Source organism: Microcaecilia unicolor, chromosome 3 (assembly GCF_901765095.1).
Source record: "Microcaecilia unicolor chromosome 3, aMicUni1.1, whole genome shotgun sequence".
Lineage (NCBI taxonomy): Eukaryota > Metazoa > Chordata > Amphibia > Gymnophiona > Siphonopidae > Microcaecilia > Microcaecilia unicolor.
This window is the reverse complement of record NC_044033.1, coordinates 261,478,054-261,504,782: the sequence shown is the minus strand read 5'-3', so window position 1 is coordinate 261,504,782 and position 26,729 is coordinate 261,478,054. Positions and strand designations below refer to the sequence as shown.

Genomic DNA, 26,729 nt, shown 5'->3' with positions numbered 1-26,729 from the left:
ATTTAGATGATCTTCTCTATTACAAGACCAATTTTTATTGTTATCCCCCTATTAAGGGTGTACGCTGTAGGCAATTGTTTGATTCTTTGTTTACATATCAAGTGACATCTATTTGGAATTCATTAGAACCGAACCAAATTACTTATCTCTTCATAAAAAACTGAAAACTGCTTTATTTGATAAATTTTGAACAATTTATGTAATTTATTTGTATATATTAGTGTCTTTTCTGTTTTAAAATTGTAATTCCCAATGATTATACTGGTTTAATTTGATAGTAAACCGCTTTGGACTTTGTGGTGGGAATAAGCGGTAAAGAAGCTCTGTATTGTATTAATCTGCATATCTTTGCTGATCTGCCACAGCCGAAAGTAGAAGATATCCACTGTGATACTGAAGCTTTGTAAAGTTTCATAAAAAGGCTACATATAATGCACGGCTTAAGTCGATAGGCAGCAATACCACTGGGGTACAAAGATTACACATTTTCAAATTCCTGATTAATTGTGAAAGTCCCTTTAACATTAGCTCCAAAGAAAAGTCAATAGCACATATTTACAGACAGTATATAACTTTCCACATCTATAATTGGGTTTTATACATAGAGTTATTTATATGATGCTATGCCAGATATATGTAAAAGTATGTATAAACAATGATCAAACACATACTTTTATACATATTAAAAGTAAGTGTCCCTGGGGCAGATTTATGGTTTACAAAATGCAAAAGTATACGTATAAATAACACTTGACAGACACATGTGTATATTTACAACTGCTTCAGAGCAAATGCAAATACATTCATGTGCCGTTACCACTGCCGTTAACTAAGAGATGTTAACTAGTGTCACGCCATTTCGTCACCTGCCAGCTCTGTTTGGACATCAGACATAGCCATGGGCAGTATGATGACTTCTACTCTGCTTCATCCTGGAAGCTGGATAGGACTGAGAATCTGATCCTTGAATGTTTTAACTCTGTTTTAAATTAGACAACCGTGCACAAGGAATCTAGATCTGGCAAATCATGACGCAAGTTCTCTTTTCATTTCGGAACATCTACTGTGGAAAATCAAAAGCTTTCACAACTTTTATGAAATGGATAGAAAGAGTGAGTAGTCCATCTACAAGATTTCTATGCTATCCTGATACCAAGCACAAGGTCACACTCAGAATGTAAGATTCTAAGATGGGAGGATTATTTAACTTGAAAAACAGGAAAAATAAAACTTTGTTCTTGAAAACTATTTTCCTCCTCTCATGGTTTCTAAAATCCATTTCATAAAACCAATAACACACTTGAGGGCAGTGGATTGTTATGAATATCAATAATTCATACATGGCCTTGTGCCAGACAAGCCAACTGAAGAACGCCTATATTCTTAACAAAACCTGTCTCACCGTGCCTTATTGTTAAATAGATTGAACTCTTTTCATCCAATTTGAAATATAAATTTCATAAAATAAGACAACATTCAATATTTGCAGTTAATTCAACCAGCACTTCATCACTGGATTAAAGGAGGGTTGCATTAGTTTGGTTTGTGAGAACTGGCAACATTTTTTATGTTACCCAGGCAAATTAAGCTAGTAGAATCAGGTCACAATTTGAAGGAGAAATGATCTTTTTAAACTATATTTTATCTGTCTCAAGTCATGCTACACTAGTCTTTGCAATGGTGATCAGGGTGAGAAGTGAACATTTACTGGACTCAAATTCCATTCTGCTGTAGGGACAATAGAAATAAAATGTGCCTTGTGGCAGATAGTGCCCATAGTAAGAGACTCCCTTAGTTATTGAACCTTTATATCCCTTACACATCATGTTTGTACATTAAAACAACACTATTAGAACAGCTGTATTTTAGCTGGTGAGTTCACATATGAACAGACTATTAGAAGACAAGAGGGATGCACTGGTAGGCTTTATTAGAAAAGTATGTAAGAATTACTTTTGTGACACAGCAGCAGCTTCATCCTGCTCCTTTGGGCTTCGGGTTTAAATCAGAACAAGGGCTAGTATTGAGCACCCTGTACCTTCATGTGTAATTACCTGGGAATTCTTTTACTTAACTTTTATCCCTTCCCATCTCACCTTAGTTCAGTTATTGCAGTGATGGTCTTTGGCTAGGCATCATACGCCAGGGCACCTTCTACAACACTGCAGTAATGCACTAGGATTTTGGACTGATTACTCACCTTTCCAAAATTAAGTTCAAGGGCAATTCCGTTTCAGGTATAATAGGTATTTCCTTGCCCCAGAAGTTTTCCCACCTAAGTTCACACCTGAGGCAATGGAAGGTGAAGGGACTTGCTCAAGGTCACAAGGAGGGTCGGTGAGAGAAGCAGGATTTGTACCATGGCTTCTTTGGCTCTCAGCCTGTTACTATAATCGCTGGGCTAGAGGACAAACAGAACTGTTTGAATAGCAGACAACTCCAGTCAGTTGCCCTTAAATTAAAAGAATGGCTGAGTCACACTGGCTCTAAAGAACTCACAAATGTGATCATCAAGTGTCAGCTCTGATTCCACTTCAACTAGGAGAAATTCAATCTAACCAATAGATGTTGCCACTGTGTGAAAGACTAGGACTCCACTCCACTCCACTTTACATAGGGGCCATACATCTGCCATCTTTCATCTCATCTGTGTGAAACTTTAGGGTTCTGTCCAATGACAACTACTTTTTAACATTTTCCCTGTCTTGCAATGTCCTTCACGATTCTGTTCTTCATTCAGCTCTTATCTCCATACACACAAATTGAACAATCATCTCTTTCTAATAGTTTCTAGCATTGCTATGCTGCTGATGCCTAATTCTTTTTCCTGCTCTGATATTCAAGTTTCAAGTTTATTACAGACTTTCTATCCCGCCCAACAGAACAAATCATCTGGGCGGTGTACAATCTAAGAAAAAAGAGAGGAGGAACTGACATACAATACTGACAATGAAACAAAAGCAACTAGGGTAGAACTACAATATAAACAGGAAAGAGGGGAAATATGGGAAAAAAAACAATATGGTAGGGGAGTCTGTCGGCCAGGTATGAGTGACTTCATCTGAAGAAAACTAGGTATAAGCATGCTGAAAGAGGAAAGTCTTTAGCTGTGCTTTGAAAAGGGGTAGTGAGGTGAGTTGTCTAAAATGAGATGGTAAGGAATTCCATAACTTTGGGCCTCGAAATGAAATATAGTGTGTCTGCTGTCTATAGTCTGATATTGTATTTTCTGGACCCATTCTGTAATGTCTTCCCCATTTTGTGACTGAACCCTTAAAAATGCTCTTTTTTCACACTCACCATTATTTTTTCTCCCTCCTCCACGTTCTAAGTTAGGGTTGTCCAAACTCAGTCCTCAAGGGCTGCAATTCAGTCGGGATTTCAGGATTTCCCTAATGAATATGCATGAGATCTATTTATATGCACTGCATCCATTGTATGCAAATAGATCTCATGCATATCCATTGTATAAATAATTAACTACTTGTTGATAACTGTTTATCTGTTACAGTCTTATATTTACATTTTTATCAGTCTGTGGCATGACTCTCCTTTTTACAAGTCTTGCTGTGTACTCCAGCTCAGATCCCCTTCCTGGTTTACATGGAGTGCCAGTGTAAACAAAGAAGGGGATCTGAGCTGGAGTATGCCACGCTTTATTGAATCCCATGGAAATATTAAGGGATAAGTACGATACAGCATGATTTAGTGCGAGGAGGAGAATATCGGGCGATTTATAAGGACAAATGGAACACCAAGATCAGATAGATTTTGCAATATCGCTGAAGGAAATATAGCAAGCTGGAAAACGCAGCAACACCTGTAAAAAGGAGAGTGATGCCACAGACTGATAAAAAAATTTAAATATAAGACTAACAGATAAACAGGAAAACATAAATGGAAAATTACAAGTAGTGTATTGCACGGTCTCCAAGTGTGTAGTGGTGGAAACAGAGAAGAGAGAGTGAATGGTATGTATGAACATGTATGGATGGAATCCATGGGAACTACACAAATAATGTAAAAGTGGATTTTATTTGCATTGCGATATCAACAAATAAAAAAAGAAATTGAAGTTATCAACAAGTAGTTACTTAATTGTTTATACTATTTAATTAATGTAACCAAGAAAATAGGGAGAGATCTCATTATAGGGACTTATGCATATTCATTGGAGAAATCCTGAAAACCAACCTGGTGAGGGCCTAGGTTGGACACCCTATCCTAAGTCAATATATTCTATGCTTCTTCCCATCCAATCTCCTGACAGAACCTATAGATATCGTTTTGGATTCTGCTCGGTTTCCCAAACTGTCTATCTAAAGCTTTTAATATTATATCACCCTGTGGCTCGCCTAAATCATCATCTGCTATACATATCATAGCTTGATTCAAGCTGCAGAATTGATGCAGATGCCAGGAGAGAGTGGCATCTTTTGTAAGGACGGTTTGCCCTGAATCAGCATGGTGAAACATGGCCCATATTGGCGCAGGTCCAGTCTTAAATGAAAATGAACAAATTAAGATATTTTTTATAAATTTCTGGAAGGTTTTGATACTAAGTATGATACTGAATAATAAAGAGCTTTATTGAAAGTAAGTTTGAATCAAGCTATGATATGTATAGCTGATGATGAATTAGGCAAGCTACAGGGCATGTGAAACGAATCGCTACCGAGGCTATTTCATGCCTTGAATAATTAAAGTTGACCCATATACAGTGGTGGAAATAAGTATTTGATCCCTTGCTGATTTTGTAAGTTTGCCCACTGACAAAGACATGAGCAGCCCATAATTGAAGGGTAGGTTATTGGTAACAGTGAGAGATAGCACATCACAAATTAAATCCGGAAAATCACATTGTGGAAAGTATATGAATTTATTTGCATTCTGCAGAGGGAAATAAGTATTTGATCCCCCACCAACCAGTAAGAGATCTGGCCCCTACAGACCAGGTAGATGCTCCAAATCAACTCGTTACCTGCATGACAGACAGCTGTCGGCAATGGTCACCTGTATGAAAGACACCTGTCTACAGACTCAGTGAATCAGTCAGACTCTAACCTCTACAAAATGGCCAAGAGCAAGGAGCTGTCTAAGGATGTCAGGGACAAGATCATACACCTGCACAAGGCTGGAATGGGCTACAAAACCATCAGTAAGACGCTGGGCGAGAAGGAGACAACTGTTGGTGCCATAGTAAGAAAATGGAAGAAGTACAAAATGACTGTCAATCGACAAAGATCTGGGGCTCCACGCAAAATCTCACCTCGTGGGGTATCCTTGATCATGAGGAAGGTTAGAAATCAGCCTACAACTACAAGGGGGGAACTTGTCAATGATCTCAAGGCAGCTGGGACCACTGTCACCACGAAAACCATTGGTAACACATTACGACATAACGGATTGCAATCCTGCAGTGCCCGCAAGGTCCCCCTGCTCCGGAAGGCACATGTGACGGCCCGTCTGAAGTTTGCCAGTGAACACCTGGATGATGCCGAGAGTGATTGGGAGAAGGTGCTGTGGTCAGATGAGACAAAAATTGAGCTCTTTGGCATGAACTCAACTCGCCGTGTTTGGAGGAAGAGAAATGCTGCCTATGACCCAAAGAACACCGTCCCCACTGTCAAGCATGGAGGTGGAAATGTTATGTTTTGGGGGTGTTTCTCTGCTAAGGGCACAGGACTACTTCACCGCATCAATGGGAGAATGGATGGGGCCATGTACCGTACAATTCTGAGTGACAACCTCCTTCCCTCCGCCAGGGCCTTAAAAATGGGTCGTGGCTGGGTCTTCCAGCACGACAATGACCCAAAACATACAGCCAAGGCAACAAAGGAGTGGCTCAGGAAGAAGCACATTAGGGTCATGGAGTGGCCTAGCCAGTCACCAGACCTTAATCCCATTGAAAACTTATGGAGGGAGCTGAAGCTGCGAGTTGCCAAGCGACAGCCCAGAACTCTTAATGATTTAGAGATGATCTGCAAAGAGGAGTGGACCAAAATTCCTCCTGACATGTGTGCAAACCTCATCATCAACTACAGAAGACGTCTGACCGCTGTGCTTGCCAACAAGGGTTTTGCCACCAAGTATTAGGTCTTGTTTGCCAGAGGGATTAAATACTTATTTCCCTCTGCAGAATGCAAATAAATTCATATACTTTCCACAATGTGATTTTCCGGATTTAATTTGTGATGTGCTATCTCTCACTGTTACCAATAACCTACCCTTCAATTATGGGCTGCTCATGTCTTTGTCAGTGGGCAAACTTACAAAATCAGCAAGGGATCAAATACTTATTTCCACCACTGTATCATGATCTAATATACTTCTATAGTTGTGTCCTGGGATTTTAGTGGCCATTGAAATTTTAGACATCTATTTTTCTAAAATTGCCATTCATACACCAGCACATGTACGTCCATTTCACCATATATTTTAGAAAAATCTCTACATCGACAGAGCCTGTTCAAAGATACTAGCAGAACTTCAGATTTCCCTATTTTGATGTCTAAATTCTGATTTGGATGTCCTTTCTAAAATGCCACTCCAAATTAATGGAGACTCAAATATGGGAAAAGAGAGTGAAATATCATTAGCTCACTGGTTGCAGGATCTAAAACAGCGTGAAGGAGAAAGAGACTTTTACAAAAAAATGGTCACATCCTTTGGGTGACTAAAGAATTAGATTAGAGGAATGCATACGTGTGTGAATTGAAAATGTAGACTTCCATGTATGTCATCAGCGTATCATAGAGTGCTTGCTTTTGTATTGTTTTATACTGTAGAGTATCCTTCTGAGGAAGCTATTTGCGAAACTCTGCATGAGAAAAGGAAATACGCTATTGAGATTTTCCCATTTGGAGTTAAGTCATGGGAAAGTAGGAGTCATCTTTACAAGCCAGAGTCATCCTTATAATTTGCAACAGCTGAACTCGAGGAAACAAAGGATTGGTATTTCAAGGACACATTTAGATTCATTTAAAGGTTGAATGCCAGTGTGTGTGGATCAACACGTACGAGTGCGACAGTTGCAAGACTGCCTGAGAATGGACACACAATCATTGGGACATTGGATTTGAGGTCAATATCGTTCCAATATATTTGTATACTAGTAGAAAAAGCCCGTTTCTCATTGAAATGAAACGGGAGCTAGCAAGGTAATCACCTTCTGCCATTAATGTTTTTAAGGGAAGTTCCAGCGTCCTCCCTCCCAATTCCAGGGTCCCCCCTCCCTCCCAGTTCCAGAGTCCCCCCCTCCATCCCTCCCTCCCAGTTCCAGGGTCCCCCTCCCTTCTTCCCAGTTCCAGGGTCGACATCTCTCCCTCCGAGTTCCATGGTCGTCGACCCTCCCTCCCTCCCTCCCTTCCAGCTCTCAGCTCTGGTCCCGCCCTCATTTCCTGTTTCTGCAAGGGCAGGACCAGAGCTGAGAGTCAGAGAAGGGAAAACTGAAGTAAGTGCCGAGCCTAAGCTTTTTACCGTGCAAGGTAAGTCAGGATGACTTTTAAAATTCGGAGGGGGCCTGGAACTGGAAGGGAGCGAGGGAGGGACGACGACCCTGGAACTGGGAGGGAGGGGGGATGGACGACGACCCTGGAACTCGGAGGGAGGGAATGAACTTCCGGTGGGTGAATATTATATGCAGCCTTCCTTGCCCTCCGAGGGCGGGGCAGTGAGACCGAGTGCGATTGCCTGTGGTTGGTCCCTTCTCCTTCTGATGTCGTGTTTGTTTCCCTGGCAACTATACAGAGTTCCCTCGAGGGTGGGGCGATTATGAACCCTACACGGCTTCACTGCCACGCTGCCATGGAGTCAGCTTCAGAACGTTGGAGGTGCGAATTATTATATTAGATGATACAGTGAGTGCGATGTGAACAATCCTGGTGTTTTAAAGATGCTATGCAGATATGTACTGTTAGGAATATTTTCTAATTATTATTTCTAAATAAAGAATGTTGTGTAAAGCACTTCCGTTTGCATTTAGAAATGGGACACTGAAGCTAAACAATTTAAGAAAACATTATTTTGAGTTATTGATCTTTATGATTTGAAGTGGTCCACTGTGCTTGATATAGGGTAGGTAAGATACAATGCCAGAAAATTGAAAATCATCTGCACAGGGTGCCGAAATCTGTAGAAGCAGTATGTGATACATGATGAAGAGCTGATGTGCACTGACCAGGAGACAGACCTCAATGTGAGGGACCTCAAAGTAGCTAAACTGTGTGACATTGTGGTGGCCAGAGTCAGACAGATGCTAGGATGCATTGACAGAAGTATAACCACTGGAGAAAAGGAAACAATGACTCTTCATAGGTCACTGATGAGGTCTCACGTAGAGTATTATGTTCAGTTTTGGCGGCAAAATATAAAAAAAAGTTATAGAAATGGTCCAGAAAAAGGCAATATAAATGGTCCCAAAACCTATGAGATTTACCAAGACATTTATTACTTGCAAGGAACATCAGATGATAATCAACACACTGAAAATAAAATAAAATCCCAGTTACAAAATAAAAAAATGACACAACCTATACATAAAAATATCAACCACTAAAACTAAACTAAACTAAAAAGCTCAATACTAATAAATACTCCCATCCCCACAAAAAATATGCAAGCTTAAATGCTTGTTCAAAACATCATGTATTGAGCAAAGACAGAAAGGGCATACTATTCCAGAACTGTATCAGAATGCAAGAAAATTCTGTTTCTGGAAAGACGTAACTGACCCTTCATAGAAGGTGGGGATTCGAGGAGAAAGCAATCCTGAAACCATACAAGGTGATTTTGTGAGTAAGGGACCAGTTACTCTCAAATATAAAAAAGATTCAAAGCGTGTAGAGAGTTACCTGCAAGGAATAAGATCTTAAAATGGACTCTGAAAGTCATTACAGACCTCAGTCTGTCCTCAGCTGGACTCCACCTGCTGTCCTGGCCCTGAAGTCAGCCACCCAAGTATGTTCACAAGCTGTTTCCCCACAGGGACAATATCAGACCTCGCTCTGGACAAATGGTTCCACTCTTTTATTTAAAGGCACTGGTCTTGATTATGTTTCCCATCAGTCTGTCTGTGTTACTAGATGGTAAGCTTCATAAAGCAAGAAATGTCTATTAAGTGGATTTGTAAAGTGCTGGATACACCTGTTAGCATTATCTAAATGTCAGTAACAATCCCTACCAGAACTGGCAGTTAATACTTCGACTGTATACTTTTAACTCATTGCAAGTGCTGCGATTCTTTGGTTAGGAGACCAAACTATAGCACATTGCAATAATCCAGGTGAGACATCACCATGGCGTGAATGAAAACTGACGAAGGTTCTGTGGAAAGGAAGGTCTTAGTAGTGGGAAGTATAGAGATTACAACAAGCTCTTTACTACTATGGAAGTCTGTCTTCACATTCAATTTAGCATCTAAATAAACCCAGAGACTACAAACCTCCTTAGGTGACACTGAAGGACTTCAACATTTAGGCTGGGGTGACCTGCATGGACAGAGCATGAGTAAAACCTTAACTTCAACAAGCATGAGGGAAGGGGGCAGATCTTTGTTTTTTTTTGTTTGTTTTGTTCACTACAGCACTATTAACCTTGGTGGCTGTGGGGATTTTTACAAACTTGATAATGAAAAGGGATGGGGTGCTGGCTTGTGCACTGATGTGGAAACAAAGCTGAATGTGATAGGGGCATGTAATGGCCTACTCTAAAAAGTGGTAGAGACCACTACTATGGAAGATTCTAGGCATGTTTGGAACAGATATGGAAGACAATGGTGAGGGTTGAGTACAAGATTTGAGGGAGCTGGAATTGCATTGCATCATGGATACTTCATGATTACCTAATGAAAATGAATAACTCTCTATTAAACGGATATGGACAAATACATCTAGTGTGTTCTCCACCACTCTTTTATTTATGGTTTTATGTATTAGTTCATTTTATCTTTGTTTAGTATCCTTTTGTTGCCCTATCCTATGAGTTGTAATTGTTCCTTGTCTTTCTAATTGTTGTATCTGTTTGACTTATTTTAATTTTTTAAATGTAAGCCGCTTAGATTCTTAATTAGATTTTGTGGTATATCAAATAAACTTGAATCTTGAAGGACTATTTTGGTCTTTATCTTCCACCATTTACTGCATAGCAAAATACCATTGTTAAACACCCTAAGGCAGCAGAGCAGTGACTACTCCCACCCACCCATTGGCTGTTTCCTATGAGGCCTCATTCTTACAGCTGTATTCCATTTAAAATCCAGTTAGTTTAGTTATTCCCATCATGGCCTCCCTGTTGAACCTCAAAGCCTCATACTTGTCTTTTGTCTACTAGTATTGGGTATCTAGCAGTGGGAGAGCATGAGAGACAAGAAAACAAGATAGTGAAAGTTATAGTGCCTTGAAATATTCATAGCCTTGTATAATTTTCACATTCTGCTGGGTATATATATATATATATACACACACACACATAGTGCAATCCACTTAAGTGCAAGGGTCTGGGACCAAAGAAATACATGCAGTTAACCGGAGCATGCACTTAACTGTTGTGACCCAAAGAAGCTTGACATATGATAAACATATGTACAGTACTGTTTATTATACGTACAGTATACAGTCTCCGTTAACTGACGTTAGACATACTTGAAGTAATCAGTCATAGTCCTCTGAGTTCCATAGACTACGTCTGCCAGACGGTAAAAACTGTCATAGCACTGACGTCCTGTGGCCTCCAGATAGGCCCGCACGGTGTTGAGACTCTCCAGCGCTCTTGCAAAAGTGACAGGAGGTTGTTGAATTTCGTCAGCATGTGCCTCGCTGCTCATTTCATCATCAGCCATTGCCTGTGTGTAGGCGCATATCTCAACATCAGTTTTGTCAGCTGTTTGTAGATCGTAATCAACAGCTTCATAGTGATGAAACTCCTCTTCAGTAACACTGGCTGGGATGTCAATAGCTTGTTCATCTGATGCGTTTGCAACAGCTGCATCTGTTTCGTCCCTCTCCACATCCCTAACAAAGCTTGTCCGCTTGTAGCAGTTCACAATGGTTGCCTGTGTAACATGATTCCAGGCTTCTTTCTGCATTTGTAGGGAATCCAACAGTGATAGATTACAAGCCAATTCAACAGCACGTTTATCCTTGCCAGTCTGGTCATCCATAACACTCATCAGACGACGTAGCACAAGAGCCCGATAATGTTGTTTGAAATTGGCTATTATGCCCTGATCCATAGGTTGGATCAGAGAGGTAGTGTTTGGTGGCAGGAAGACCACCTTGAATTTAGACAGCCTGACATCATCACTGTGTGCAGCACAATTATCACAAAGCAACAAAATCTGATGCTTTTGTGCCCGCATTCTAGTGTCTAACTTCTTTAGCCACTGCTTCCAAATTTCCCCAGTCATCCATGAATTTGCGTTAGCCTCGTATGACACAGGAAGTCACTTAACATTCTTGAAGCAACGGGGCTGTTTGCTCTTTCCAATGACGAGTGGTTACAACTTCTCACTCCCATCCATATTGCAGCAAATGAGGATCGTCAGTCGGTCCTTTGATGTTTTACTTCCTGTAGTTTCGGCTTGTTTGAATGCAAGTGTTCCATCAGGAATCGCTCGCCAGTAGAGACCGTTTTCGTCAGCATTGAAAATGTCATGAGGTGCAAACTCGTTCAAGATGGTAGGAAGAACTGAAACAACCCAATTTTCAGCACCAAAGTTATCAGTGTCTTGTGTTTCACCATGCTGTTTCTTGAATTTTATGTTGTTCCTCTCCTTCCATCTTTCCAACCATCCAACAGTGGCTTTGAATTCAGTTAGTCCAAGACTTTCAGCTAGCTGATTAGCTTTCTCCATAAGCAGTGGACCACTGACAGGAAACTGTCTGCTCCTGACTTGTGAAAACCACCGAAGAAGAGTAGCGTCTACATCCTCAGCTTTTCCCGCCCGTTTACGTTTCCGGTGTGGATTTGTATTGTTTTGCCAGTCTTCCAGAAGCTGGTCTTTCTGCTTCAAGATACGTGAAATTTGACTGGGATTGACACCATATTCTTTAGCAATAGATGCTTGACTTTGTTTGTTTTCTAATTTTTTAAGAACTTCTATTCGTTCAGCCAGTGTTAAAGTCTTACAGTTGCGTGACGACGATGACTCCAATGTACACTCTAACAACATTCTTTTGCTTCTTCTGCCTGTGGCAGTTAACCAATGAGATTTCGAATTTACCGCCCCTTTGTCATGGCTAATCGGCTTCCATATTCCGTATGTGCACTTATGCGGAGTCTTTCCTGCAGAGAAGCGGTCTTAAACCATGCATATAAGCGAATCTTGCACTTAATCAGTGGTGCGCTAAACCGAAGTTTGTCTCCATAAAAATTGATGGCGCCAAAACCGGGACCGAAGTACGGCATGCAGTTAAACAGAGCATATGCTTATCCGACATGCACTTAAATGGAGTGCACTGTGTATGCATATGTGTATATATATATATATATATATATATATATATATATATATATATATATATTCCAAAATAGCCTTGTATAATTTTCACATTCTGCTAAATATATATATATGACAGCAGAATGTGAAAATATATATATATATATATTCCAAAATAAGTATGAGCTTGTTTCACTGATGTACATCATCTGACACCAAGCAGAATGTGCTGTAAAGAATGGGTGACTTAAGCATTTTAGTACAATATTACCCATCATCGCCCCCTAAAATGCAGGAAACATGTGTACTTCAATGCACTGAATTATAAATTCTATTTAAAAAGGGATGTGGGTTGTATTTAACGATATCTTAGGCGATGTTTACTAAAGCTTAATGTGTGCTAAGTGCCATGCAGCCCATTTTATTCTTATGTGCGGCTATGTGGAACTTGGCACATGGTAAGTTTTAGTAAAAATGGCAAGCATGGCCCCTTGGGTGAGAAAGATTTTATATATTATACCTGTATAGTTTCAAAATATGTAACTTCTACTATATTCTTACTGTACACTGCCTTGAGTGAATTCCTTCAAAAAGGCGGTAAATAAATCCTAATAAATAAATATGATTTATTATTGGCATCCTAAAGAAAAAAATAGTACAAACACTAGGCTTTTAGAGTGAAAACTGAGGCCCACACCTATTTTTTCTAATGAAAACAATACCCAGCCTATAAAAGGACCTGGCCATAACTCATATTTTGTGGAACTAAGGGGTCCTTTTATAAAGCTGTGGTAATAAGTGGCCTGTGGAAGTGTGGGCGTGTCTTTTAGGCACATGCTGGGCCATTGTTTACAGAAGCTGGGAAAAAGGCAATTTTTCATGGGCTGGGAAATGGGCCGTGTGCTAATATTAAAACTAGCGTGTGCCTATTTATGTCCTGAGCCCTTACTGCCACCCACCGAACTAGCGGTAAGGGCTCACGCGCTACCCATGCGGTAACCATGCAGCGCACGCCAACATCGGTGCTCTGCCGGCTACCACCGGGAACGCCCACTGTGGTAGAAAATTACTTTCTACCACGGGATTCAGCGCATGCCAAACTCGGAATTACCGCTGGGCACACGCGCTACCCCAGCAATAGTGCCGACTGGGTGCTCACTACCCACGCATTAGCCTTCCCACACCTTTGTAAAAGGACCCCTAAGTAATACAATATAGGAATGCAGGGGCACAACTTTTTGACAGTTTTCATGCATTCTGCTGAACTTGAGAATCATTTTTAAAATCCTGCACAACGTACTATATTCCAGCGTGACATTTCAGTTTAAAGGATTATGTATGACAAAACTTTGCATCAGAAAGTTGCATTAAATAAACGATATGCAGAACTTTGACTTTGGGAAAAAAATTTAATAGGATTATTTATTACCAAAATATTATCTCCAGGTTAAATCACTGTTAAAATAGAAACTTAAGTAAAATGAGATCAATATTTAGCCTGCAGCCGAGTGCATAAAAGAAAATGAATAATTGATTGATTTAACTTAATGTATAATTTTAACTGGCCATCTAAGTGTCAACACTGCAGATTCTGGCATAACTCTAGATGGATAAAAACGATTTAAAGTTATTCCTACTACTGTGTTTAGACTTGGGCAATAAGTAGTCTGGACAACAGTTACATATCACTATTTGCTGGATAAACTTTAAGACCTAACCCAGCCATGTTTATGTCAATGGATAAAGTTAATACAGCTTTAATTAACTTTATCTATCCATTGACATACACAGCCAAGAGTTATCCGTTTAAGTGCAGTTGGTGTTTTAATAGTGGACCCAAAATATCCTTCCATAAATCACATTTTCAGAAATTAGACAAAACAATGACACTGATAACAGCTCTTTCTCCTGCAAAGCTTTCTTATTCATATTCCCCCCATCTTGAGCTAGGGTTTCTTTACTGGAAAGTGGTGGACTGCAACACATTTTTTTCCCATTCAAGAGGGACGATGGGAAAGACAGTTTTCTGAAGGAGCATGTCTCATTTAAGTTTGAGTTTTATATTACACCTATTTTCAGCAAATATAATCTATTTTTCAAATATTGAATTCACTGAGAAGAGAGACGGTAGGAAATAAGTGCTTTCGAAACACTCACAACAGTAAAGAAGCATTTTGCCTTGGCTTATGGATACCGGATTGGGTGTGGAAACTTGCATATTCATCTGTCTGGAATGGCAGAGAACCAAACACATCCAAGGAGAACAGCAGTGGTGGTCCAGGGAAGAAGGCGACAACTGAGAGTTCACAACCAGACTTTTATTAAAGAACGACCCTACTTGGCCAAGTTTCAGAACTAGTCTTCATCAGGGGACAAACAAATTATACCATCATAGTCTTCACGGTCTTTAATGTTAGCCTAATAAGGCACAAGTCTATGAAACAATCTCCTTATAGCATAAATGATCCTCTGTGTACAGCATGGTGGATCGTTTATGCTATAAGGAGATTGTTTTATGGACTTGTACCCAGTGCTTTTTTTGCAGAAAAAAGGTGTCGGTACTCATTATGGGTGGGGGCACTACATATGGCCCCACCCCTATGATATAAATTCAAGGATTAGATTCACTCATTCAATTGGTTGTGAGACAAAACATAACGTGAATCAAGAAACACATTGATAGACCACTTCTAATGTAAGTATGGAGATGAGAGGAAAAGCCTCATACTACCGTTGCTCTGCTCGGTACAATGACCGGAATTACTTAAATAAATTGGAGCACTACGGTGAAAAAGTAATCATAAGCTGAAAAACCTCTCTTGAATCTCGTCTGTATAGTAACCCCAAAAAGTTATTAGCAAAGTCTCCATACCTACATTAGAAGTGGTCTATCAATATGTTTTGTCCCACCCCTATGATAGCCACACCCACATTAGCCACACCCCATATACCAGCCATGGCATATATAAAGACATCATTGAAAATATTATACTAGTATAGGAGAAAAAATAACATGATTTTTTTCATTATAAATAATTTCTGTAAGCTGTTACAACTCCAGTATACCCAGTGCAAAATAAGACAGCAGATGTAAATTCTCAAATTGGACATATTCCAAACAATAAATCCGCCAACTCCTCCATCCATCGATGTCCAGCAATTCTCCTCAATCTCCTGCTCTCCTCTCCATCCATTTCCAGCATTTCTCCTCTCTCCCCTGCCCTCTCCTCTCATCCATGTCCAACGATTCTCCTCTCTCCCCTGCCCTCCCCTTCCATCCATGTCCAGCGATTCTCCTCGATCCCGTCCTCCCCTGCCATCCATGTCCAGCGATTCTCCTCTCTCCCCTGCTCTCCCTTTCCATCCATGTCCAGCGAATCTCTCTTCGCTGACTTCCCCTCCCATCCATGTCCAGTATGTCTCCTCTCTCCCCTGCCCTCCCCTCTCATCCATGTGCGATTCTCCTCTGCTCCCTGCCCTCCCCTCCATGTCCAGCGATTCTCTCTTCCCTGCCTTCCCCTCAAATCCATGTCCAGCGATTCTCCTCTCTCTCCTGCCCTCCCCTCCCCTCCATGTCCAGCAATTTTCCTCTCTCCCCTGCCGTCCCCTCTATGTCCAGCAATTCTCCTCTCTCCCCTGCCCTCCCCTCTCATCCATTTCCAGCGATTCGTTCAAACCCCAGCCCCCCCCCAGCCTCAGCTCCCCGACTTTCCGTTCGTGCACCCGTGCTCCCTGCTTTGAAATTGTTTGTTTACCCGAAGTTGTGGTGAACCGGCAGTAAAAGCAGCAGGCAGGCAGGCAGGCACTGGCCTCCTCGTCACTTCCCTTCCCTCTCAGCGCGTCCCACCCTCGTGGAAAGGAAATTACATCAGAGGAAGGCAGGATGCGCTGAGAAGGACGGGAAGCGATGAGGAGGCGAGCCTGCCTGCCTGCTGCTTTTACTGCCGGTTCACCACAACTTCGGGTAAACAAACGATTTCAAAGCAGGGAGCACGGGTGCACGAACGGAAGGGAGCAGGCAGGTGAGCCAGACCTCAAAAAAAGGTACCGGTACGCCATACCAGTGCGTACCGGCACAAAAAAGCACTGTTTGTACCTCATTAGGCTAACATTGGAGACTGTGCTGGTACAATTTGATTGATCCCTAATGAAGGCTAGTTCCGAAACTGGACCAAGTAGGGGACTTGTGCCTCATTAGGCTAACATTGAAGACTGTGATGGTACAATCTGATTGACCCCTAATGAAGGCTAGTTCTGAAACTTGATTAAGTAGGGTCATTCTTCAAGAAAAGTCTGGTTGTGAACTCTCGGTTGTCTGCTTCTTCCCTGGGCTATGTCTGCTGCTCTCCTTGGACTTCTTGTCTATGCAGATGTTTTCTCCTTTTTCCTTTGCAGAGAACCAAACACAACAACAACTGGTATATGGAACAATATCCTAGCAGTGGTCAAGTTTCTACCTCTGACAGCTGGGATATATCTTGAACTAAGAGGACCAAAATAACTGGACTAACTGGATAAGCCACCTGCTCTTTTCCTGCCTTTTTTTTTCTGTTACTTTGTTTTGCTACATTATATTTTCTAAAACTAGACAAAGTAAGAGATTCAGGGGCATATAATAATTTCCTCCTGATATTTTATACTACCCGATGTTGCCCTTTTACATTCTTACTGCAAATTAATGCCACACATGTCATCTAGCTGTAGAGGGTTGATGGTTAGATGCGGTAAGGCACCTGGATGGATGGTTGACTACATGGATGGAAAATCAGCTTTTTAATTTTTGCAGAAAAGTATAGGGATTTTCAATGTGAACAGGAAAAATACATTAACATGATTTAAAACATTTTAGGGTCAATATTCACCTCGCAGCAATCATTTTGCTGACTGCCACCAGTATTATGCCTGGAAATTCAATGTCAGACCATGTCCAGGCTTTGGCATTGAATTTCCAGGTATCTGGAGCTGGTTACACTAAAGCCAGTTTTGGGCCCCTTTTACCAAGCTGCGGCAAAAGGGGGCTGGTGGTGGCATTAGCACGTGTTTTACACAAGTGCTGAGGCCATAGGCAGTCGGTGGCCCAACTGTTTGGGGAGACTAAAGGGGGCGGGGTTAGGGGTGGAGCCAGGGGCGGAGCTTATAGCCACAATTAACACAGAAAAAAATAAGTAAAAATAAAATAGTCACAATTAATACCTTTTATTAAATTTAGATATTAGATATGTATCATATGTCAAAGAATAAAGTGGTTGCTCAAAGCATATACTAACCACAATCACTCAACTGTAAAACACTATGCACAAATTTGTGCAAAAACACACTCAGAATCTTGCTGTACCATAACACTAGGCAGACCCAAATACACCAATATACCACCCATATGGAAAATGCAGACCGTCAACAATATGAAACAAGGGATCATAATATCACAATTCTCATGTACAGCCACAAAACACCCTTTTAGGGTGGATAGTGTTCACAATGAGCTCCTTTTAATAACGACTATATGTAGATCCTTCAAGAGGTAGTGTGTCATGATTTAGGCTCTAAAACCCTTTCTGATGATTTGGTGCCACCTCAGTAAGGCCAATACACAATCTCTCCATTGCAAAACACTATACACAAACTTGTGCAAAAACACACTCATAACCGTAGCAAACCATAACAGCACTAATTCCAAGGACAGAACGAGCTACAACCTTATGCGTGGAAAAGCAGCACTGTAATTACACCGGGCTCTAAAATACCAGTACGCAACCTAGTGAAAGAAACAACAAAAAAAGGGCTGCAAATACTACACACTAGCAGAATACTGCACCTTGATCACACATGAAAAACACATGACAACAGATATGACACAAGGAACTAGAAATAAAAATAATATGAAGGCAAAATACTGAAATGGAAAGTTACCTGAAGAAGTCAGACTCAGCATGCAGCAATACTAGAAAAATTGAAACTTACATGCAAAATATCACAGATGCACATTTCCAAAAGCTGACATATTCCAGTTAATAAATTCTGAATAAAATACTTTTTTCTACCTTTGTTGTCTGATCATTTAGTTTTTCTATTCGCTTTGGTCCCAGTGTCTTCTTTCCATTTGATATTTTTTCTCTCAACATGTCCACCATTTTCCTGTGTCCTTATGCGTCCTGTCTACCATCTTTAGCACTGTCCCTATCCTTTCTCCAGTTTCAGCATCTGCCCTCAAAGTGTTCCAATCCAGCCCTTAAATTCAGCAATTTTCCCTCCATCCATATCCAGCATTTCTCCTCTCTCCCTTCCACTCCATCCGTGTGCATCTCCTTCCTTTGTCTTTCCTTCCCTCCATCGTTGTCCTACATTTCTCCTCTCTTCCCTGCCCTCCACTCCATCCATGTCCAGATTTCTCCTCTCTTCCCTCCATCCATGTCCAGCACCTTCCCTCTTTCTCTTTCCCTTCCATCCAGTGTCATCCCTCTTTCTCTCTCCATACTTCTACCCATTACCCTCTCCCAATCCTTCCGTCTATTGTCTCCCTCCATCCATTGTCTCCCTCTATCTCCCCTTCCTTCTAAACAGTTCTTTCTCTTGACCCTTTTCCATTCAGCATGTCCTCTCTATCCCCATCCTTCCAGTGTCTTTCCTCTTTTCCTCCCTACCCTTACGTCCAGTGTCTTCCCTGTTTCTGCCCCCTCCTTCCAGCATTTTCCCTCTTTCTCCCTCCTTTCATTCAGCATTTCTCCGTCTGACAGCTAGGATCTCCCCCAGTTTCTCTCCAGCAGCTTCTCTCTCTCTCCTGCCCATGTCCCCTCTTTCTCTCCCCATCTTTCCACTAATCTCTCTCTCTCTATGTACCCCTCTTCCATCCAGCATCTTCTCTCTGGCTCTCCCCTGCTCTCTTCCATATCCCCTCTTTCTCTCCCCATCTCTCTCTGGCTCTCCCCTGCTCTCTTCCATGTCCCCTCTTTCTCTCTCCATCTCTCTCTGACTCTCCCCTGCTCTTTGGCATGTCCCTGGCTCTCCCCTGCACTTTTCCACTTTCTCTCTCTCTCCTATATCCTCCTCATGCATTTCTCCTCTCCCTCATGCATCCCACCTTTCTCTTCCCTCACTCTCACTCCTTTCTCCACCCCCCCTTTTCCCATTCCCTGCCATTGCTTTCCTTCCTCCCTCTTCCCCTTAGATGTGGCACCTCACATCCTCTCCACCCCCTTTCCCTTTTGGTCTGGCAGCTGGCTGGCATGATGCATCGCTCCCTTCCGGACTAGTTCGGTATCGCTCTCCCCCTCCGCTCCTGTCATGTCTTTGAACTTCGAGGCTTCCTTCCGGTAGCAGCAGCAGCATTGGCAGTGATGTAAACGCTTCTTTCAGCCTGCCCCGGAAGCACTCTCTGTACAGTTTCCCGCGTGGGAGGGATGCTGTCTAGAGAAGGCTTCCGGGGCAGGCTGAAAGCAGCGTTTACATCATTGCCGATGCTGCTGCTGCTACCGGAAGGAATCCTCAAAGTTCAAAGACGACGTGACAGGACAGGAGCGGAGGGGGAGAGCGATATCGAGGTAGTCGGGGGGAGGGTAAAGATTGCACGCACCAGTCGGGGGGAGATGTTCAAGGCAGCGGGAACTGCACTCGGGGCGGTCTGCCCCGCCTTTGCTGCACTTCTGGCTGGGGAGGCTTAGCCTCCCCAAGCCTCTTATACCGGGCGCCTATGGCTGAGGCCCCCTTTTACCGCAGCTGGTAAAAGAGAAGTCTTGCCTTTCTGAAGGAAATGGCCATGTGGCAAGTAAAGCACTTGCCGCGTGGCCATTTCGGGGGGGGGGGGGGGGCCCTTACTGCCACCCATTGAAGTGGTGGTAAGGGCTCCCGCGTTAACCTGGCAGTAACCGGGCAGCACGTGGTACTGCCAGATTACTGCTGGGTACACTCCGGTGCTACAAAAATAAATTTTTGTAGCACTGGAAATGATAGCGTGCTAGGGATGGGAGGTACAGCCGGGCTGCAGTGGTAGCCCGGTGGTACTTCCTGTATAGCGAGTGGTAAGCCCGCATTGGGCTTACTGCCGCTTAGTAAAAGGAGCCCCTAGCACAATATTTAGCACTTAACCAGCTATAAGCCACTCCATAAAGATAGGAATGACTTTCATGCGGTCATATTTATACTGTGACCTTGGCCAGTAAAGTGCTGAACATCGGCACTTAACTGCCCATAAATAGCTGGTTTTGCTTTAAGCACTAACTAATTAAGTGCCACTGAAAATGACCGGTTATCCCCAAACATGCGATTTAACCGGTCAGTTAAATCACTTTGAACATTGACCTCTATATTGAAAACCCATCCTGGACCAGCAAGATTCCTTCTCCATGAAGGTTGTTAATAGCTCATCAAAAGCAGTTAATTGTTGCGCAAAAGGTCTATGACTTTGACATGTGATCCTAAAGTTTTCTGGTGAAATTTGACTGCTTACACCAGTTACAATTTGGGTTTAGACCATATCGTTCAACAGAATCAGTTTTATTGGCTATTGTTTCTGAGATAAAAACATTATTTGCATATGGTAAATCTTCCATTCTCCTGCAGTTTAATACTGTAGATTATGATATATTACTCTATAAATTAAGCTCATTAGGAATTTCAGGTAAAGTCCTGTCTTGGATAAGATAATTTCTTCCTTATGTAAATCACTCTATGATCCATGAACATTAATGCACTATCACTTTGTAATCTACCCTATAATGTACATGCTATACCACTTTGTATTTCTCAGATCCGGAAGTGGCGACTGTCACTACTACTACTACTATTTAGCATTTCTATAGCGCTACAAGGCGTACGCAGCGCTGCATAAACATAGAAGAAAGACAGTCTCTGCTCAAAGAGCTTACAATCTAATAGAAAAAAAAAAAAAGTAAGCAAATCAAATCAATTAATGTGAACGGGAAGGAGGAGAGGAGGGTAGGTGGAGGCGAGTGGTTACGAGTCAAAAGCAATGTTAAAGAGGTGGGCTTTCAGTCTAGATTTAAAGGTGGCCAAGGATGGGGCAAGACGTAGGGGCTCAGGAAGTTTAGTCCAGTCGTAGGGTGCACCGAGACAGAAGGCGCGAAGTCTGGAGTTGGCAGTAGTGGAGAAGGGAACAGATAAGAAGGATTTATCCATGGAGCAGAGTGCACAGGAAGGGGTGTAGGGAAGGACGAGTGTGGAGAGATACTGGGGAGCAGCAGAGTGAGTACATTTATAGGTTAGTAGAAGAAGTTTGAACAGGATGCGAAAACGGATAGGGAGCCAGTGAAAGGACTTGAGGAGAGGGGTAGTATGAGTAAAGCGACCCTGGCGGAAGACGAGACGGGCAGCAGAGCATTATGTAAGCATTATGTAAGCCACAATGAGTCTGCAAATAGGTGGGAAAATGTGGGATACAAATGCAACAAATAATAAATAAATAAATAAAATGCAGACGCTAAAGTAGGGATACAGTGTAAGAAAATTCATATTGAAAGGGGGATTTTTCTTGTTTCACATTCAAGAATGTCAGAGAGAACAAAGAGTCAAATAGTAAACAAGGAAAGTTATAATCTGGCTAATTAACAGCTGTGTTTCTAATAAAATGTTTATTAATGCTGACCCAAAAATAACCGGTAGTCAATCCAGCATCAGTGAGTTCCTAAATTATGAATTATGTACAGTGTTCCGTTTTGAAGTTCAGTGCACCCACAATTAGGGCTGCCACCTAGATACAGACTCACTTGACAGGGTTGATCCAGTCTTGGGTTTACACTACTGTATTCAGGGACTTATAGTTCTAATTTCCCCATTGCATTCCATAAGAAAAGCAAGATTACAAGTCCCTGCATATAATGGGGTAAAACTCTGGATTGGATTGATCCTGTCGGGTGAATCTTAATCCATTTGTAACTCTACCTACAGAACGTGAATTGCAAATACATAGACTGTAATGGCAGATAAAGACCACAATAACCACGTAATGGGCCAGATTCTATATATGGCACCTAAAAAATCCACAAGGAACTAAGCATATTCTATAAGATTTAGGCGCGGTTTATAGAATACGCTTAATCAATACCATAGTGCCTAAATCTACACATGCCCATTTACACCAATAAAAACCTGGTGTAAATCTGTGCGCAAAGATTTAGGCGCACTGACCCGTATTCTGTACTTACACGTGGAACTTTTGGAATGCCCACAAAATGCCCATAAACACATCCCTTTTAAACTACGCATGTTTAGTTTGAACTGTGCAATTTACAATTTAGGCGCAGTTCTTTATAGAATATGCTCAGTGACTTCAGCGCATAAGTTGTGATAATTGCCAATTAATGCTCATTACTGCTTGTTTAGCGCTGTTAAAAATGGTGATTGGATTGTTATGCCAATTAAATTAAATGTGTATTCCATGCGGAAATCTAGGTATCATATATAGAATCTGCTCCAATATGCCCAGTTTGATTCATAGAAGAATAGAAACTATATGGCCTATCTGGCCTGTCCATCCATACCATCTACCATCCCTCCGCTCCCTTAGAGATTCTATGTGCTTGTGCTTTCTTGAAGTTAGATAGAGTAGTTGTGTCAGATGAGGAAAGGCCCTCGATGATGCGCAAGGCTGCCTGTTTGAATCGCTGCTGGAGCAAATTCATAAAACAATTAAAGAGTACTGTGGAAAGGGGGAGGAGAGGAAAGCGGACAGCAGGGAGCCCAAAGGCAGTAGCCCCACTGATGGCCTAAGTGGGAGAGGAAGCCAAAGAGGGAATAAGGCCACAGTTAAGAATCCAGAGGAGAGGAGAAGCTGCTTGAGGAAGATTCCTAGGAGGAGGGGAGGGAAGGGAAATGGAGAAATAATGGATCCACCGAGGCCATATTTTACATTCATCACACACGCATGCTATATGAGATTTTATTTTTTTTTTACATCCGCACTCAACTTGTGCGTGGGCATGTTATCTCCTGGATTCTATACATGGCATCCTAATTTGCATGCCTAGATTTGGATGTGTGCAGGATATTTGATTAACAAGCCCTTAACTAGCAATAATTGGGTGCCAACAACCAGTTATTGCAGTTAATTGGCATCAATAAGTATTTGTGCATAAATCTGGCTGTGCGCTATTCTAAAAGGCATGGTGCCTAAATCCCATGGTGCGCATCTGAAAAGGACGCATGTCAGGGGCATTCCAAAAGGTTATGTGTGGATTTTACAGAATACTGTTGAGCATGCCTAACTCTTGCGCCAGCACTTACAACTGGTTTCAGCAAGCGTAAGTCTGGCACCCAAAGTTAGGCACGAGATTGGCACTTAAGCACAACTCTATAAAGGGTGAATGCCCTTTACAGAATCACGTTTAGTGCCGATCTTTTCCCATGCCCGTTTTTGAGTGCTATTTACTGAATCTAGCCTATAGGCTTAGATTCTATATATGGTGCCTAAAAAGAGTTATTCTATAAGCCATATTTAAAGTTAGGAACGGTTTACAGAATAGCACTTATGCCTCAGAATCACACCTGTTTATATGCAACCATTTGTATCCGCTGAAACATGGTACAAATGTGTGCACCTAAATTAGGCGTGTATCGTTGTTATTCTATAACAATGTGCGTAAATGCTAGGAATGCCCCTGTTCTGCTCATGACCTCCCATTTCTATGTCTCTTTTTTTTTTACTTGCACGTAAAATTTAGATGTGGACCTGCACCTAAATTTATGCGCACAAGTTCCAGTTAATTCTAATTAGTGCCAATAATTGCTTGTTAAAAAGTCAATTATAGGCACCAATTTGCTTGTCATTCAATTGAATTGTGAGTATAAATTGGGCAAGCTCCTAAATCCGTGAGTGCAATTTTTGATGACTTTTATAGAATTAGGTGGTATACGCGTAAAAATACAGTACACATGTCAGGGGCGTAGCTACGGGTGGGCCTGGATGGGCCTAGGCTCACCCAGTTTCGTCTCAGGCCCATCCTCACCTTCTCCCACCCCCGCCGTAGCGCTGCCTCCTCTCCTGCACTTCGCGGTGTCTGTCTCCCACCCTCACGGCAGCGCTTTCAATTTGCTATCAGCGCTGCCTGCCTGACAGCTGACAGATGCGACGCGATGTCCTGCTGCTCCGGGGCCTTCCCTCTGCCGCGTTGATTCAACTTCCTGTTTACGCAGGGTGGATTGCATGCGGCAGAGGGAAGGTCCCGGAGCAGGACGTCGTCGCGCCGCGTCTGTCAGCTGTCAGGCAGGCAGCGCCGATAGAGCGCTGCTGCGGCAGTGGGAGACGGAGACCATGAAGTGCAGGAGACGAGTCAGCGCCACGGTGGGAGAAGGTGAGTGGAAGCAGCGTCGATAACTTTAAAGGTGCTGTGCACTGCGTGTGTGTGTGTGTGGGGGGGGGGGGGGGGGTTGGGGTTGTAGTGCCCACCCATCCAACCCGCTGGCCCACCCAAAAATTGTCTTCTGGCTACGCCACTGACACATGTAAATGCCTTTTTATGCCTGTCTAAAACGCAAATGTGTAACTTGCCAATCCACATAGGTACTCTAGTCAAAGTGTAACTGTAAAAATGTAAAAGAACTGAAGGAAAAACACTAACAAATTTTAAAAAAAAAGGAATATTTGAAGAGTGTATATTGTTGCTTTACATTTCCACTTTTGAAATACAAAGGCTGTGACTATCTTTTATAAACACAAAGGCTGTGACTATCTTTTATAGTTCAAAGTTTAGAATATCTACACTTTGGAGTGGAGGAGTGGCCTAGTGGTTAGGGTGGTGGACTCTGGTCCTGGGGAACTGAGTTTGATTCCCACTTCAGGCACAGGCAGCTCCTTGTGACTCTGGGCAAGTCACTTAACCCTCCATTGTCACATGTAAGCCGCATTGAGCCTGCCAAAAGTGGGAAAGCGCAGGGTACAAATGTAACCAAAAAAAAAAAAATCAAGAAGGATCAGAGATGACAGGGAATACATAGTCAATTGTTTGCCTCATAGAAAACACGATTAAAATAGAGTAATGGTAAAATGGAAACTCAACTAAAACCAGCAGAAACTAGCACTACTTATGTTAATTAGAACATCTGAAAGAGTAAACTATCCATATAAAGGCAACAAACACATTCTTTGTTGCCTTTTAGTATTGTTCTATTAAAAATTATTAGGAGAGCTTATCCTAGATCTAATAAACTAGACTGATGGATTTTGGTCCTTATTTTAGAAGCCCTTCTTCACAATTTATTCATTTACATGTGTGTAACAAATACATGTGTAAAACCCAATTTTAGAAAGCCAGTATTTATATGCACTATGTGTAGCTTGCAAAAAAAAGGATGTGATCTGGGTGGGGCTTGGGTGGAACTGAAATCTTATTTCCTAGTGCTTATTTCCTTTCCAATTTAAAAATAATTAAGGATTGAGGTCTATGCTGTTAATTGGCTGCATGCACATGTAACTGGAGAAAAAGCCTAATGGTTAGAACAGGGGGCTGAAAACCAGGGAAGCACACTTCAAATCCCACCATGCCTCCTTATGGTCCTGGGCAAGTCACTTAATTGTCCATTGCCTCAGGAACAAACTTAGGGGTCCTTTTATCCAGCTGTGGGAAAAAGGGCCCTGCACTAGTGCCATTTTCCCACACACCAGGGTCCTTTTTACTGCAGCGGGTAAAAAGTCCCCAGACAAACATGGCCATGCAGTAAGAGAACTCTCACTGCGTGCCCATGTGACGGGAAGCCCTTACCGTCACCCAATGAGGTGGCGATAAGGGCTCCCGCAGTAACCCTGGTTTTCTTTTCCCCCCGGAAATGGTGTGAGCTTCGGGCGGAACCACAGCGTGTGGCTGCGTTGGGCCGGCGGTAGTCCTGATATAGCATTCGGTAAGCCCACGTTGGGCTTACTGACACTTTGTAAAAGACCCCCTTAGACTGCAAGTCATCTGAGGACAGGAAAATACCTCTTGTACCTGAATTTAAAAAAAGTGTTGACATTTACACATGTACGCTTTGGAATACCAATTTCCACATGTAAATGTCAGCACTTACATATGTAAATTTCTGTCTTTTTTTCTGTTTAGCTTTTTAATGTGTATCTTTTTAAACTGGCTGCTCCAGCTACATGTGAAAGCTAACAGACATGGCCTCCTGCACGTATCTTAGAAAAGGCTCTATGCCGGCAGAACCTTTTCAAAAATAACATTAAAATTGTAGATGTCCTGGCCTGAATGTATCAATTCTGATTCCTAGAGTCTATCTAAAATGGAGCTGTTTATTATGAAGAACATGATGGCTTTCCATCATAACTGATCTATGAATCAACGATAACGTG

At 42.0% G+C, this 26,729-nt stretch overlaps 1 protein-coding gene across 1 annotated transcript in view; it reads right to left on the bottom strand.

Moving 5' to 3' along the window:
• The window catches only part of STXBP5 (syntaxin binding protein 5), a 789,999-nt gene that overhangs the window by 33,015 nt on the left and 730,255 nt on the right, over positions 1-26,729 (bottom strand). The window lies entirely within an intron of this gene.